At 39.2% G+C, this 16242-nt stretch overlaps 1 protein-coding gene across 2 annotated transcripts in view; it reads right to left on the reverse strand.

The window, feature by feature from the left end:
* Positions 1–16242, reverse strand: part of PDZD8 (PDZ domain containing 8) — a 71669-nt gene that overhangs the window by 21970 nt on the left and 33457 nt on the right. The window lies entirely within an intron of this gene.

Here is a 16242-nt window from a genome sequence, read left to right on the forward strand (position 1 = left end):
GACAAGGACAAATATTTAATGCATAATGTTACTGCTTTATCATTAATATTTTGTGATGAAGTAAAACCATGACTCAAAACAATTTATGTGAACTATAGGAGTGCTTCTTCAGCTTTCTGATACTGGGGACTGGTGGGAGGGGGGGGGGTCAATGTGCCAGGAACTAGTACCATATTTGTGCCCATTGGCTAAAGCTGTTTCTTTAAGTAGCATCCCTTTAAGTAGCACTGTATTATAGCACTCTCCAGCTTTACAGAACAGTATGTTGCTCATGTATTTAACCAAGCCATCTTACATCAAAAGAAAAGAGAAAAAGATCAGTTTAAAAAAGATGGTTTGAAATGCTGGAACTGGACACATCACTTTTAATTTTAAAAAATTGTGTATGAGAACAAAATGATTTTAAGAGAAGGAACATTTATTACAAGCTGTGTCCCATCTCATTTTAAAGAGTTATATGCATACAGGTTCTCCCTTTACTTTATTAAAAAATAAAATAATTCTGGAAGGGAAAGACCAATTTATAAGACACTGGGATTACCTGGGAAACTGGCCTGTCTCCTTTCACAGAAGAAGCAGTATGCTGTAGTGGTTCAAGCATTTAACTATGACTCTGGAGACCAGGGTTCGAATTCCCATTCAGCCATGTGAACCCACTAGGTAACCTTGCACAAGTAACACACTCTCAGTCTCAGAGGAAGGCAAAGCCTTGTCCCTTTGGAACAAATTTGCCCCTTTGGAACAAATCTTGCCAAGAAGAGGCCATGACAGTTTTGCCTTAGTCACCATAAATTGGAAATGACTTTTAGAAAAACACACACACACACCTTTCACATTTTTTTTCCAGAATAGCTTGAAGTACACTGAACACTCAAAGTTTTACAGGTGGAGGAGAACACTGAGGGCCAGTGTGGTGTATTGGTTTGAGTGTTGGGCTATGATCTGGAGAACAGGGTTAGAATCCCCACTCAGGCATGGAAACTCTCTGGGCAAGTCCAAGGCTTTCATGGCCGGCATCCATAGTTTTTTGTGGGTTTTTCAGGCTATGTGGCCATGTTCTAGAAGATTTTATTCCTGACGTTTCGCCAGCATCTGTGGCTGGCATCTTCAGAGAAAGATGCCAGCTTCTGAAGATGCCAGCCACAGATGCAGGCAAAACGTCAGGAAGAAAATCTTCTAGAACATGGCCACATAGCCTGAAAAACCCACAAGAAACTAATCTTTGGGCAACTTTGGGCAAGTCACCTCAGAAAAAAGCAAAGGCAGATTCCTCTCTGAACAAATCTTGCCAAGAAAATCCTGTGATGGATTCACCTTAGGGTCAACATAAGTAGGCAACAAGTGGAAGGCACAGAATGACAGCAACAACAACAACTGATGGTATTAAATATTCCTCCCACTTCCCTGTGCAGAAGTAAACTGTCTACAGCAGAAGGAGGTATTCTGGGAAATGAAATATTTTGTTGTTGTTATTGTTATTTATACTGCAGCCAATCACCAAGTTGCCCTTCAAATTAATAGGACCTAAGTGTTGACTTGCCATTCAGCATCTAATTTATTTATTTTTTATTATTTGTTTTTTGCTCTAATTTAATAGATCTGCTCCAGCTAAGACTAACAAATGGATTTACCCCACAGTGTCTTCTTGACGTTTCAGTTATAAATTAGTCATAATTGCATGTTGTTAACTGTATTGTTCCTTTAATTTGCTTTGTATTCCAATTTTTGGGGGAAAGCAGAATATAAATAAATAGAAGAAATTGTTGTCATTACTATAACCACAGGATCACCACTACCACCACCCCTCCCCACAATTTTAGTTAGAAACCAAATTCAGAAATTCTGAACAGGTAGATACATTCACTCTAAGTGAATTACATCACCTTCTCATTAACACAACTATAACAGTAAACTGATATATTTGCATAGATTTGCTTTAAACTTCATGGATTTGAGGTGCCATTTTCAGTATTATTAAAATATGGTGATAATATCATTACTGTACTCCAGATATTAATTTTATCTGTGATTTTCCTACCCAAATCAAAGCTCCATTTCACACAAAGGTTCTTCACAGTGTCAATCAAAAACTGATATTATCTTTAACAATATATTCCTGTTTTTAGGTATGATTTGTTCAAACCTTTTTTCCCGTCCTTTTTCTCCTTTTCTTACATTTATCTCAAACCTAATATCTAATGAGAAAAAAATCCCAACCCCAGAGACAAGGGAAACATTTCATACTTGCTTTTGCCAGAATGTCTTAAAATACCTATCTCCCTCTTCTACAATCTGCATCAGTCTTCCTAAGTGATACTTTCCTCAGTTAGGTCTTACCTCTACCCACAAAGGGGTATATACAAATAAAAGCCTAGCGTGCCATTTGCAGATATAACTTGCTTTTCAATTTATTCCAAACTCTTATTGCACCTTTCACAAACACACAGCAACACTAAACTTGCCTCAGCTTCTTTTCATTCTATCCGGTGGGGCAGGCAATGTTTTAATTCTTTTAAACAGCTGTGTTAACTATGAAACCCCAAATATGTTACATTGGCCTCTGTATTGACAAGGGTTCAATTCCAGACCCACTCACTCCCTGTAGATACTATAAACCGTGGGACCTCAAATCCCATTATTGTCAATGGACACACGATGTGTGCGTGACTGCACTGGCACATGCTGCCATTGACAAAAATAGGTCAGAGCCATCCGCAGATGCTCCAATTCATGGATGGCTATCCTGCCAATACGTAAGGCTGACTGTACACTTTCAAAAACAATCTAAAGGTTTTATATAGTATTTATTTAGGAGCTATATAAATCCTCATTTTTTCAGCCCCATCTACAATGGTATAGCTGAAATAACTAGTTAAGTTCGTACTTAATACAGTGCGCCCACACTATACACAGCTTTCAGCTTATGCTGAAGTCGCGCAGCAATACAAAGAATGGTTTGTGCACCTTTGATATGCACGCGCCATGACACCTGAGCTCCATTGTAGTGAATGGGGATCGAGCATACGTGTTTTTGGGTCACTTGCCGGGGGGGGGTGGTGGTGGTTGGAATGGATTCCCCATGTAAGATAAGGCTCCACTATACTTCACTATCCACTGCTTTTGCTTTCAATAAAAATCAATACCAGCATGTTTTGTGGTGAGTTTGGTAGTAGGAGCCCAGTAGGATCCCATACTATATACAGTCCGCCTTCTGTATCCACAGAGGCTGCATCCACAGATTCAATTTTCTATGCCTTGAAAATATTCCCTCCCTCCCTCCCTCAATAATTTGCCAAAAGCAAACATTAATTTTGCCATTTTATGTAAAGGACATCATTTTACTCTGTCCCTGTATATAATGGGACTTGAACATCCACAAATTTGGTATCCACGGGGAGTCCTGGAACCAAACCACAGCAGATACTAAGGGGCTACTGTGATCAGTTGCACACTGAAACACAGTGATTGAACCACAAAACACTATAACCCATTAGTAAAGTTCTGCACAGAGTTTGAGCAAATGTGACAACTATTGGATTTGGGGGGTTTAATTAGGTATTCCAAATGGATCCGTTAGCGTCTAAGTTTTTAAAAATCCAGGATTTATGTGACACTATGCCAAAAAAACCACCTGGTATATTTACTTCTTGCTGCTTCTCGCTAACACATGGAGGTAATATTGAGAAGCTACACACATTTTTAGAATTTTTGCATTCAAAAATTGAGTTTAGAAAGAAATGGTCATGGTGTCCCTATGCCCAGAGATGAAAGAAAATACCAACAAAGCAACATGGGTAACAGAACATATTTCTAGAGGCTTCCATTTCTATCCTGTTCACTCCTGACATACAGATTTCACATTAGCTGAATAAAAACAGCTTCATACGTACAATGACTTGTACTTCTTCATCTTGGAGCTGTACTGCTAGAATACCTATTATAAAAAGTTGAGATTTTATTTTTCCCTTCATTGTTCTAAGAATATCTTCAATAGCTTCTGCTTGTCTTTGGATAGCAAAGCAGTAATTTTCCAGAACATTTGGAAATAGCCAGTTTCTGTGACATGCAAGAAGCAAACTCTTTAGCAATTACCATGAATTGCCCAAGGTATTCCAAACATAGAAACTGCAGGTGGCAATTGCATGAGATGAACAAACAAGTTACAAACAACTGCAAGAGTGGGCAATCAGTACTTAAGAACAACATGTGCATCCTTCCCCCCCCCCCCAGGACCTGTTTGCATGCAGTTTTGCTACTGCTCTTCCAAACAGAGCAAATTTACATGATGGCAGTGTAGCTGCTGTTGAATCATTCCTATTCAATGCCTTTAGTACTTACAAAATGTATTTCTGTGCTAATTTCTTAGTACTGAAAAAAAGAAAATATTGATTTTCACTCTTCTGTTCTGAAATCAGCAAACAGAAATTATTCTAACACAAAACTTGACCATAGATCTGTTACTGGAAATTGATATAGCCAAGCTAAACAAATGTCACATAGACCCTGACTGGATTTTGTTGGGAGCAATGTGAGATTCTCAATACAAGTGATGTGTACTAAGTAGTATTTCTCTAAATTTAGTTTATAACATTTCCAAAGTGAAACCAGATACAGTTCTATGCTACATTAAGGCGCCAGCATGAGCAGATGCGGTCTGCATACACAGCACTGGACTTGGGAAGAGTGAATGGCACGCAGATTCAGCCATGCAGAAAGGTGTAGGGAAGAAGGAGCTTGCAAGAAAGAGAACTGCTGCATCCCTCATTCTGTATTTCTGACACAAACTGATAGCCAAAAGATGGGTTTTGCCAGATCAAACAAGACCAACCCCCCTTTTTATCTTTTATGTGTTCCTAAACACCCCCTGCTGGTCCTCATATTTTGGGGGAATCCACATCTTTTCTGGGTGTTGTAAAGTCCATGAAGCATCAAACCTTCTTATTTCCCGAATATCTAAACAAACTCTCCACTTTGGAAATCTTTTCACATTTCATTAAAGGTAATCAAGCTTTTGGTTTCTTACGGAACACTCATGGATTGCAGTTCATTTGAAGGGTATAAATATCACCTCAAAAGTGAAACCTTTTTGCTGCAGTCAGCCCCCTGCTTGAACTGTGACTGTTGCCCTTGGACCTCGGCTTGAGTTCATAGAATCAGAGAGTTGGAAGAGCCACAAGGGCCATCCAGTCCAACCCCATGACATGCAGGGAATCACAATCAAAGCATCCCCAACAGATGGCCATCCAGCCTCTGTTTAAAGACCTCCAAGGAAGGAGACCCCACCACGCTCCAAGGGAATGTGTTCCCATCGAACAGCTCTTACTGTTAGGAAGTTCCTCCTAATGTTGATGTGAAATCTCGGTTCCTTTGCCCATACTGTGCACTTCCTGAAGGTGCTTCTCCAAGCCACATGTTTTATGCCAGTTATACTTCCCTGCTTTCCATGGATTCTTTCTTCAAGATAGGTAACTACAGTACATCCCCTTCCCAATTTTTTAAGTCTGCTATCTCATTTCGCTCCTCCATTTGGTTAGCTCTGTATGTTGGTTGTTTGGATGAGTCATCTACATGTGTGTGCTTTTTATTTTTCTTCCATTAAAAGCTCATAAAATTTTCACATGCCTGGGATCTCTATCATATTATTACAGTTATAGCTGATGCTGGATCCTGCAAAATATTTTATTCCTCTCACATAACCAAGTCACTTGTTCCCCAAAGACATCTTTAATTAAAGATAGCTTGTTACTATCCATAGAGGCACTGTTAGCACCACACATTAGGATAACAGGGTCCACATGTAGCCCACAGGTTATACTTCATAGAATCTATGATTCTATGGAAGAGGCCTCCTCAAGTCCAACCCACTGAATTAATGCATATTCCTGGTGATTTTACACTAGAAGTCCAAAATGGTTGATTTCTATATAATATTCTTGCTCTGTAAAACACAACACACACTGGTAGAGCAAGCTGAAATACTTAGTGAACTCACTTGCAAACAGAAAGGGTTCTATGTTTCATTATCATATCCAGATCACTCAGTTCTGTCAATTACCCTAATGCACCAATAAGGAACTGTTATTTCCTACTGAGGAAATTTGTTAGGTTTCAAATGTCAGCAGAATATCATGAAGAATGAGCTTCTGTTTTCAGCACTGAACTCTTGTGGCTCATATCCTTTGACCTATATACCTTCATATCCTCTAAACAGCACTGTAGCAAAATAATTAAAAGTGAAAAGATTCTACAATATGTTGGCATTTAAATTATTTGATAGCTTGAAAAAGAGAAAGCTAAGTCAGAATTTGGTCCCTGATATTAAACTCGACCAATACTATTTAGAGTTCTACTATATAAATAAAGGTTTAATTTATGGCTTTGTTTAGACAGCTGAATGGATTTGACTTATGGTTAAGGTCTGTAAGACAGAATTGGAGAGGAAGATACAGCACGGCTGCTACCCTCCTCCCCCAATAAAAAAAAGAGATTGTTTTACTAAGGTAACATTGGGAACCAACATATTTGACCATCCATCTTGCATGAATCCTGCTATTCCTTAGCTTGCTACCTGGCAGGGCAGAACAGACCCTACATTACCTGCAAATGCTTGGTACACTGTACCAGTATTAGCTATTTCATCAGACTTCGACAGGAAGCAAGATGTGATGGGAAGTATCACCCTATTTTAAAAATAAACGCTTTGGGTAATTGTAGATATATCGAGATCTACAGACACTGTTTAATCACATAAACATATTTGTTACTCACTCCCTCGTCCCCACAATGTAAATTACACATTTTAATATAAATCTGTATTCAACTTTGAGCATTTTCTCCTGAAAGAATCTTCTAACCTACTGGTGAAATTACTGTTATTTTAATATGATAACAGACTGTTATATTGGATAAAATGAGTTACACTCTGCTTTTCTCACAAAAGAACTTTACAAAATCTAGTGAGAACAGAGGGTAAAAAAATAATCAGAAAAAGTCTGATGGCTTATATTTATCAAAGCTGATAAGACAGAAATATGACACAAAACTGTATAATCATCTATGTGCATACCATGAATAAACAAAGCATAAGAAAGCATTAATCTTTTACTGCTGGAAAGTCCAACCCACGAGAAAGAAGTCAGCTGCCAGAGGACCTTCTTGGACAGTGGAACAGCACCCTGTGGCAACCAGGATGGTGTGGCACCACCTTGGCTACCATACCAGTGACTCTGCATGGGCAGCTTGGAGGTATGTCAGTGTTTAAAGAGGATCCACAAGATCCTCAATACATCAAAATACCCTCAGAATAAAACTGGATGCTATGACACCCCAAGAGCTCATGCTCTCAACTCTCATCAGAGGTAATGGGAAGGAGAAACAACAACCAAGCCACTCCCTTCCATTCTGGCCAGTACAAGCCAACAGTCCCTAGCAAATGACAGTAGCTCTACTATGAATTTCATCACAGATAGTATTGCTCTGCCCATTACTTACAAATGAACTACATAAAAATGAACTGCAGAAAAATAAAATAATACATACTTTATAATGTATGTCCATTTAAAGCAATATACACTAACTGAAAAATATTCCTAACTTGTTTTGAATTACAATTACAATTTTTAAAATATCTTTTAACACTGTTTTTAATTTGTGGAGGTTTTGAAATGAAAATGTAGTTTACTAGGGTTTAAACTTTTGTATTAACAGTTTGTTTTTAGACTGCATTGGTTTTTTAAAACACTGTATGTCACCTTGGATCCCATGCAGGGAGAAAGGTGAGATATAAATTAGCTAAAAAAATGAATAAATTAATTTGTAAGGACATTTTAAAGCTTTCAAAAAATTTTGTATTCAGAAGTGGCAAAGTTGTTCTGGACAACTGTGGAAACACTAAAATGGTGTATGCATAATCAAGTCAAACAAGGGACCCCAGTTAACTGTCAGAAGTGAGTGTCATATCTGACAATAAAATTTAAGAAGGTGGTAGACAGCAGGATAGAATGGAAATTTTGGAGGCATTACTTCAGGGTGCTTGAAGCATGCATTGAGATGTGGCTGAGTTTGTATAGGAGAAGCATGTAGTAAGAATCTTAAGATAATTCTCATTCTCTCTTACACACACAATTCTTGAAGGGAAGGAGTGTGTCTCTGGCCTGTATCATCACCAGCCTAGCTTCCCCAAGGGTATGTCACCCTTAGACAAGGTTATTTACCACCTGGTTTGGTGTTTCAAGTGACAAAAATAGGGAGCCATATGAGTACAGTGCCAAACAAACAATCCCATTTTAAGCTTTATCTATATTTCTCATTAAAGAACTGATGAAAATCAAGAAGGAATACAAGTGCGCACACACACACACAGAAACAACATTAACTAGAGCACGAGGCTGTTGCTGGAACCTTGTAACTAGGCTGCAGTAGTTCACAGCAGAAAGCCACACACACAATGTTTAAAATGTCATTCAAAACCAAGCTCACTAAACAACCATGTTTACTTAGGTCAAGAAAACAAACCGCTGTTACCATTTTTACCAGCAGGTCCTATTGTTTATATAAATATTTAGCTTTCATACTGAGACAAGTTGAAATCACTTGTCATTGTAAATCAATTTTAAATAGGAAACATGGCCATTTGCAAATAATATTTAAATCTCAGTCTTGTGTCCAATATTTATGCAAGCAAACAAGCAGATTATTTTGTGAATACAAAACAGATTGTCAGCACAGTGCATCTGTGAAAAATAAATAGTCCTCCTTTGCTTTTTTAGGATTTATAGCTGACTTAAGAAAAGAAATCAAGTTAATCTTTTATCCTAGATACTTGAGGTTTTGTTATAGAAATACTTTGCAGCCCAAACTGCACCCTCAAATCTGCATATTAAATCACCCCAATAACAAAGAGAACTGGAACACTCCTACTGGACCAAGCAGAGTAAATAACTTATTTGTGTAAAAATATAAGTCCTAGTTTTGTCATCTTCTAACCAACTAAGTAATACCACAAAGCAGGTACTAGATTTTTAATGCAATTCACTCAAGTGAGATACAAACACATCTGTTCATTTTGAACCACTGATCGTGTGGAGGGGATCATGTGGTCCTCCAGGTGCTGCTGGATTGCATCTCCCAGCAAGCTTGGTCAGCACAGCAATGGTAATGAATGCTGGGAGTTACCATCCAACAACATGTGGGGGCTGCATCATTCCTATCCCTTGTATAAATAATATGGAGCTAGATGCACTAACACTGGTTCCTTACGATTTGGGTTGTTTGCTTGTTTTTTTATTCCATCCAGTGCATAAAGATCCGAGCGGAATTCCAACCAGCAGATTTCTAAGATTTTAACACCTTCACACATACTCACTGTATCATTTTCCCTCAAACTTCAAGACCTCAATGACCTCCTGAGGAACAGATATGAAGGCTGCAACAGAAGAGCTGATAGTTTTATAAATATGTTTAAATAGCTTAAAAAGCATTCCTCCACCATCCATTTTGGGGGGTCCTTTGTCTATTCAGGAATTATAATAAAAAGGAAACGGAAGGGTGCTTTATAGATGATGATACTGGAAAATTTTATCATCAAGCCAGGGCTGGATGATACTGGAAAAGTGCCTTTTACCTATTTGCACTGGATCATGAGTTGGACAAAATGGATCTGGCCTCAGTTAACCAGGATCTATCGCGCGTGTGTGTGTGTGTACACGCACACACACACACGTACACATACACACACACATACACATGTACACAAGCATGTCTTCAAGTCATCTCTCAACTTATTGTGTCCCATGAATTTCATAGGACTTTCTTAGGCAAGGAATACTCAGAGGTTATCTGTGAATTCTTTCCTCTGAAATATAGCCGATAGCACCTGATATTTGTTGATTTCTCATCCAAGTACAAATTAGGGCTCACCCTTCTTAATTTCCAAGATCAGATGGGATCTGATGCCTTCAGGTTATTTAGGCCTATCAAACTAGATAACCTTTAAAGGCAAATTACCTTTAAAGACAGTTTGTCAGCAAAATAAATAAATCAGCTGTCAGACTTGTGGGTTGAGACTACTTTTAGATAGTAGAATTTTTTAAAAAAAAATTTTTTTCTTAACTTTTGTCAATAATAAAACACACATACAAACAGGTAGGTAGTAGAATTTGAGTGTTGTGAAACAACACCGAACCACTGTTTATTTAATTTGTTATCACTGTTATCACAACCTAGTTTTGTCTGCACCTTGTGTGGATGGGGTGCCGTTTGTTCCTTCAAAAATGAAAGTTTTGCCAGCCTTATATGAATTTATCAAGACACCAACATCCAACTTTGGGAGATTCCAGTTTACCATTAAGAAAGATACATAAATACTGGAAAAGTATATAGAATCATTTCCATATGACCCCACATTTTTGGAATTTACTACTGGGATAATAATCACCACCCCCTTAACCACTACACCCCTTGGTAGTTTTAAAAGGGATTCTAGCCCCCCACTATTCCTTTAATTGCAGCAAGCATTTTTATAGTTTTTATTCTGAGTTCTTTGTATTCTAATCAGATGTTTTATGGATTATCTTCTTTTAATTTCTCAATCCCAATTTCTCACTTTATAAACTACCCTGTGAAAACTTAAAATAGTAGAGTAAAAATAAAATATTATCTATTCTGATGACCAGTGATTTTCCAAGTATTCAGAAAGAGGTGCCTCACATCAGTCTGCATTTAACTAGAGATGCCAGAGACTGATCCTGGAATTTTATCTATGCAAAACATATGCTTTAAATCTAAAATGCAATATCACCTCTCAAAAGTCTTCCTCCTTTATGACACTAGCTAGAAGACAAGGTCACTGAAAGCAACCTATGATATCTGGCTACACAGAAGAACAAAAAGGTGTCATGTTCACCTGATCCCCAATTACCCATGGGAAGGATGTTGGGCAGAGGAAAGCACTGAACAGGAAGAGATAGTGCTGAAACAGCAGCAGAGAGGGGAAATGTGATAGCAAACAGAATTTTTTTTTAATACACAGCTATTCTTTTCTTTTCTTTTTTGGTGAAATACTTTCTAACCCTGGTAAGGAGTCCTGGTGGCACAGTGGTTAAATTGCCAGTATTGCAGCCACAATGTTGAGAGTTCGATCTCAGAGCTCTAAAGTTGACTCAACCTTCCATCCTTTCATAGGTTGGTTAAATGAACTGCCAGCTTGTTGGGGGCAATTGGTTTACAGATTGTATGCTTAAGAGTGCTGAGTTAACTCTATATATAGAAACTTATAGAAATATAAATGTTATTGCTATCACTTCTTTTCTTCTAAAATATCTAGATTCTGCTCAACATGGCAAGATGAGAGAATATTCAGTATACCCCTGAATACATTAAGAACTGTAACCTGTGCTTTCTGGCAGGATGGAATCTCATAGATTCTAGAAAAACAGAATGTTATATGGATGCAGAAATTAAGATTATGGTGAATCTTCCTATCAGCAGGCTGGTGGTCAGCAGCTTGACTGCTGCAGATCTCTACGGCCCATTTTATTCAATGGTGGCACATGCAGTACACAGGTTGCTGCCACTGAACAATATGGGATGTGACCGTCTGTAGTTTTTGCCATCCATCGAGGTGGGGATGGAACTGAACACCCACAGATGGGAAGGGTCCACTGTATATGAATATGCACATGTCAGTTACAACTGAAATTTGTTTCTAATACCATTGGCAGAAGATAGATGTTAATAGTGCACTACTTCAGTCCTGATTCAAGATGACTAGGAAAGCTAAATATTTAACTCTCAAACTAAGAAAGCTGATAGCCTTCAAATTTACATGAAAGAGGTTCTGAAGAATGTTACAAAATCCTCAAGCCTGAGAATGATTCCCTTTCACTTTTATAAATATTATACATTATAAAACTTTGATTTTTATAAGAAATGACATTTCCAAAAAGGTTGGGATTTTCTGTGGCCTGGGAGGGGGCGATGAGAGGAGTTAATCTCATTTCTCTTCTTTGGCAGGATTAAAGACTGAAATGGCAGACTTCAGTGAGGCAAGTAATTGCTAACAGTAAGAGACATTTGATTACGCATCTTACATTTTAATAGATCACTATTACTTGAAATTTGACATCACTTCTTAAGACAATATACACTATAGTTCTTTTCGTTTAAGACATACACATTCTGAATACCAGGGCTTGAAAGTAATTAGTTACAAATAACTAGCATTTTACAATTAGTTCTTTCTCCATACAAAGGACTTAGCTGTACTTCATTGCAATTGTGATACAATGAGCTAGAATCTTTGGTCCAGTTCATGTGTAAATGCTAACCCATGGTTTCAAGTGATGAGATTTAGCCTTGAAATATGGAAAATCTGTAACCTAAACAACTACATACTGCAGTCAACAGGTTAGTGGGAAGGGCCAGACTCTGCATGGCAAACCTTCAAGGTTCAATCACTGGCATTTCCAGACAGAGCTAGCAAATATCCTGCCTAAAATCCTGGAGAGCTGCTACTTGGCAGCATAGATGAGGTAGCAGGACCATCTATGGTCTGCTTCTGTACAAAGCAGTGCCCTATGCTCATTAAAGAGGTCACATGAATATGAACTTTTTATCTGGGTAATTCAGTTCTTGAGATCCCACACTCACTGCCCTTCCATGTCAAATATTCCAAATAATATGACATACACATATTGTTGTTGTTGTTATTGTTGTTGTTGTTATTATTATTATCCTTTATTTATAAAGCACTGTAAATTTACGCAGCACTGTACATACAATCTTTTTAATTGGATGGTTCCCTGCCCTCAGGCTTACAATCTAACAAGACACGACACAAAAGGAGAAGGGAGTGGTGGTGGGGAAGGAACCTCTCTAGTAGCATAATACATATAAAGTACATGGCAATACAGGAAATGATTCAATAAAACAGGCAACAAAAGAACATCAAATAGCAAGTGACAGTTATGCAATGCCTGGGAACACTTCCCTGAACAGGATGGTCTTCAACTCTATTTTGAAGCTGGTTAAAGAAGTGATGGCTCTTGCTTGCGGGAGAAGAAGGTTCCAGGAGTGAGGGACAGCAAGTGAAAAGGGGCGAATCCAAGATGGGGCAGAGGAAATCCTGGGCTGTGACAGCAGACCTTGACTACCAGAGCGGAGGGCCCTAGTGGGAAGGTGAGGGGAAATAAGGTCTGATAGTAAGGAGGGGCCAGCCCATGGAGGGCTTTAAATGTGGACAGCAGGAGCTTATACTGAATGCGGAAAGGGAGGGGGAGCCAGTGAAGGGATGCCAACACACGAGAGATGTGGTCAGAGCGGTGGACGGATGTGATAATGCGTGCAGCTGAATGCTGGACAGAAATTAAAGGACGGAGGTGAGAAAGAGGAAGCCCAGCCAGGAGGATGTTACAGTAATCAAGTCGTGAGACCACTAGGGCATGGACCAGGATCTTGGCAGTAGAGGCGGAGAGATATGGTCGGATTTTGGCAATACTGTATAGAAAGAATCTACAAGCCTTGGCTGTGGTCTGGATCTGAGGGATACACGACAGAGAAGAATCAAAGATAAAACCAAGACTGCGGGCTTGCTGGACTGGTTGAATAGAAGTGTTGTCCACAGAGACAGAAAAGGAGTGTTGAAGGGTGGGCTTAGGAAGAAAGACAAGAAGCTCCGTCTTGGACATGTTGAGCTTCAAACGCCAATGGCGCATCCACTGCGAGACAGCTGTGAGACAAGACGAAACTTGCTGTTCAAACCTTGGAGAAAGGTCTGGGGTGGAAAGATACAACTGGTTGTCATCGGCATAGAGATGGTAGGAAAAACCAAAAGAGCTAATGAGTTTACCTAAGGACAGTGTGTAGAGAGAAAACAGAAGGGGACCCAGAACAGAGCCCTGGGGAACTCCAACAGATAAGGGAACAGGAGATGAAGTCTGACCACCTGCAACCACTGCAAAAGATCTGTTGATTCAACTATTGTTGATTCAACTATTAGCTTCAATATGCTTGCTTCCTATACTCACCCTGCCTCCATCTCAATAATGTCACTATGCAATCACAACTATCTCCCATCATTATGCTTGTACATTTGTTGTTTCTGTACACTGTATCTTTCTTTATCAGGTGATAAACTATTTAGGAATTCTTAGCATATAGCATAGAGACTATGCACAAAATTGCTGTCTTAGGTTTACACTCAGTCAAGTACACCATGTTATTAATTTGCCTCAACACGACTGTAAATTGTACCTGACATGTTAAGTGAAGTGCTGGACAGGTTTAATAACCTAACATCTTCATTCAGAATCAATTACATACCAATATGCCACAAATGATATGATGAGATTAAGGTTTCACTATCTGTTCCATAATATAATAAAAAATTAAAATGTCAACCCAAGATAGTGTTGAAAAACAAAATCTTAAAGATATGTCCCATATACATCTGGACATATTTACTTCTTCCCATAACCCCCAACTGTTGGAGATCATATGAATTTATCTAAGAATTTCCATTTAGTTTCTATTTCAGAGATTATCATTACGTTAACACTCTGATCCACTGTGACTGTGTGTATGTCATAAGTCAGCTAATGACTTAGTAATTTCATAGCATTTTTATAGGCAAGAAATACTACAAGGTGGTTTTGCAAGCTCCCTCCTCAGAAATATAACCTTGCATGATCTCAAGTACTAACCAGGGCTTACCCTGCTTAGTTTCCAACATCAGACAAGATGTGGTGACTTTAGGGTATTTAAGGCCCTCTCTGATCCATTACCATTCCTTGATTTCAGCAGGGCTGCATTGTACATAAATGATTTTAAGAATGCAATTAAAATTTAGCAGTGGAGAAATGGAAACATACTATAGTTATAATTATATAGTATAATAGTTATGCCAGTTATGATCATTTTATGTCAACCTAATTTACACATAACACATTTATCTTTCTAAAACAGGGGTGCACAACTGTGGAAGACGAGGGGGAACATTAGCCTCCTAGAAGACCCTGGAGGGCCACACCTGCTCCCATCCAAAAGGGAAAAAAAAGATCTTTATAAAATTGTCCCCGAACATCCCTAGGTGTCCTTATTGATGTGCACCTTCAGGCTTTTTCCAGCTTACAGCAATAACAAAAAGGTATCATGTGGTTTGCCGGGGCTAAGAGTGTGTGACTTGCTCAAGGTGGCCTAGTGGTTTTCCATGGCTGAGTGAGGAATTGAATGACCTCCAAAGTCATAGTCCAATCCTCAAATCACTACTCCATGTTGGCATTCTCTAGGAGATATGCGGACATTTGCACCATGTCTTGGGGTTTCAAAAAAGTCCCATTGCTGGGTTTACATTTACCCTGGGGACTGCAAAATGTGCCCAGGCTCAATCAATTCCCCACTCAGCCATGAAACCCACTAGGTGGCCTTGGGCAAGTCACATGCTCTCAGCCTCAAAGGAAGGCAATGTCGAAACTCTTCTGAACTAATTTTGCCAAGAAAACTCTATGGCCTGTTACAGACAGGCCAAAATAAAGCTGCTTCGAGTCACTTGGGAGGTATGGTATTTCAATGATGCATGCGTCCTAAGAGTCCAAAAGCCGCACCAAAGCTGCACTCCAGTCCTTAGGACATTACCGATTCCTCCCAATTAGCTTGCTCCTTATAGAACAGCTCACCAACTCATTTTACTTTCTCTCTCCTCTTTAACCTCATTAAGGTGGGGGACATCATCTCTAGGGAGAAGGGAGATTCAAAAATTAACCTGGAAAAAACCAAACCCTCTCAGAAGCCAAAAAGGACTTGCCCTAGGGCCAATAAGGTGCCACCCTTTAGAATTAAAATTTCAATCTTGATTTTGCTTCCTACCAACCCAAGGAGAGTAAGGGGCTAAACAGACAGCCATCCCGTTGAATGCCAGATTGGGGCTGCAGCAACACGCTGTGACCCCATCTGGCAATTTGCTGGCTCCAAAAGAAGCAGCAGAAAGCCGCTCCTTTTGGAGCCAGCAAAAAGCTGGCCTTGCCACAGCAGTGGTGTCTTTTCCCTGTTTCTTCAGCACAGCTTGTCTAAATGCTGTGCCACAGAAATGTCATGACGCTGCCCACCATCTGGTCAGACAGGCCGTGTGATGCTGGCATTGGGGTGGAGTTGGGGCGGGTGGCCGCTACACTCCCACTCCATCCTGATGCTAGTGTTTCCTGCCGGTCTGTATAGCCTCTAACTTCTCAGATATTGTTCTTATCCTCA

This window comes from Sceloporus occidentalis, unplaced genomic scaffold, assembly GCF_023333645.1.
Source record: "Sceloporus occidentalis isolate IW3139 unplaced genomic scaffold, rSceOcc1.0.p SCAF_2, whole genome shotgun sequence".
NCBI classification, from domain to species: domain Eukaryota; kingdom Metazoa; phylum Chordata; class Lepidosauria; order Squamata; family Phrynosomatidae; genus Sceloporus; species Sceloporus occidentalis.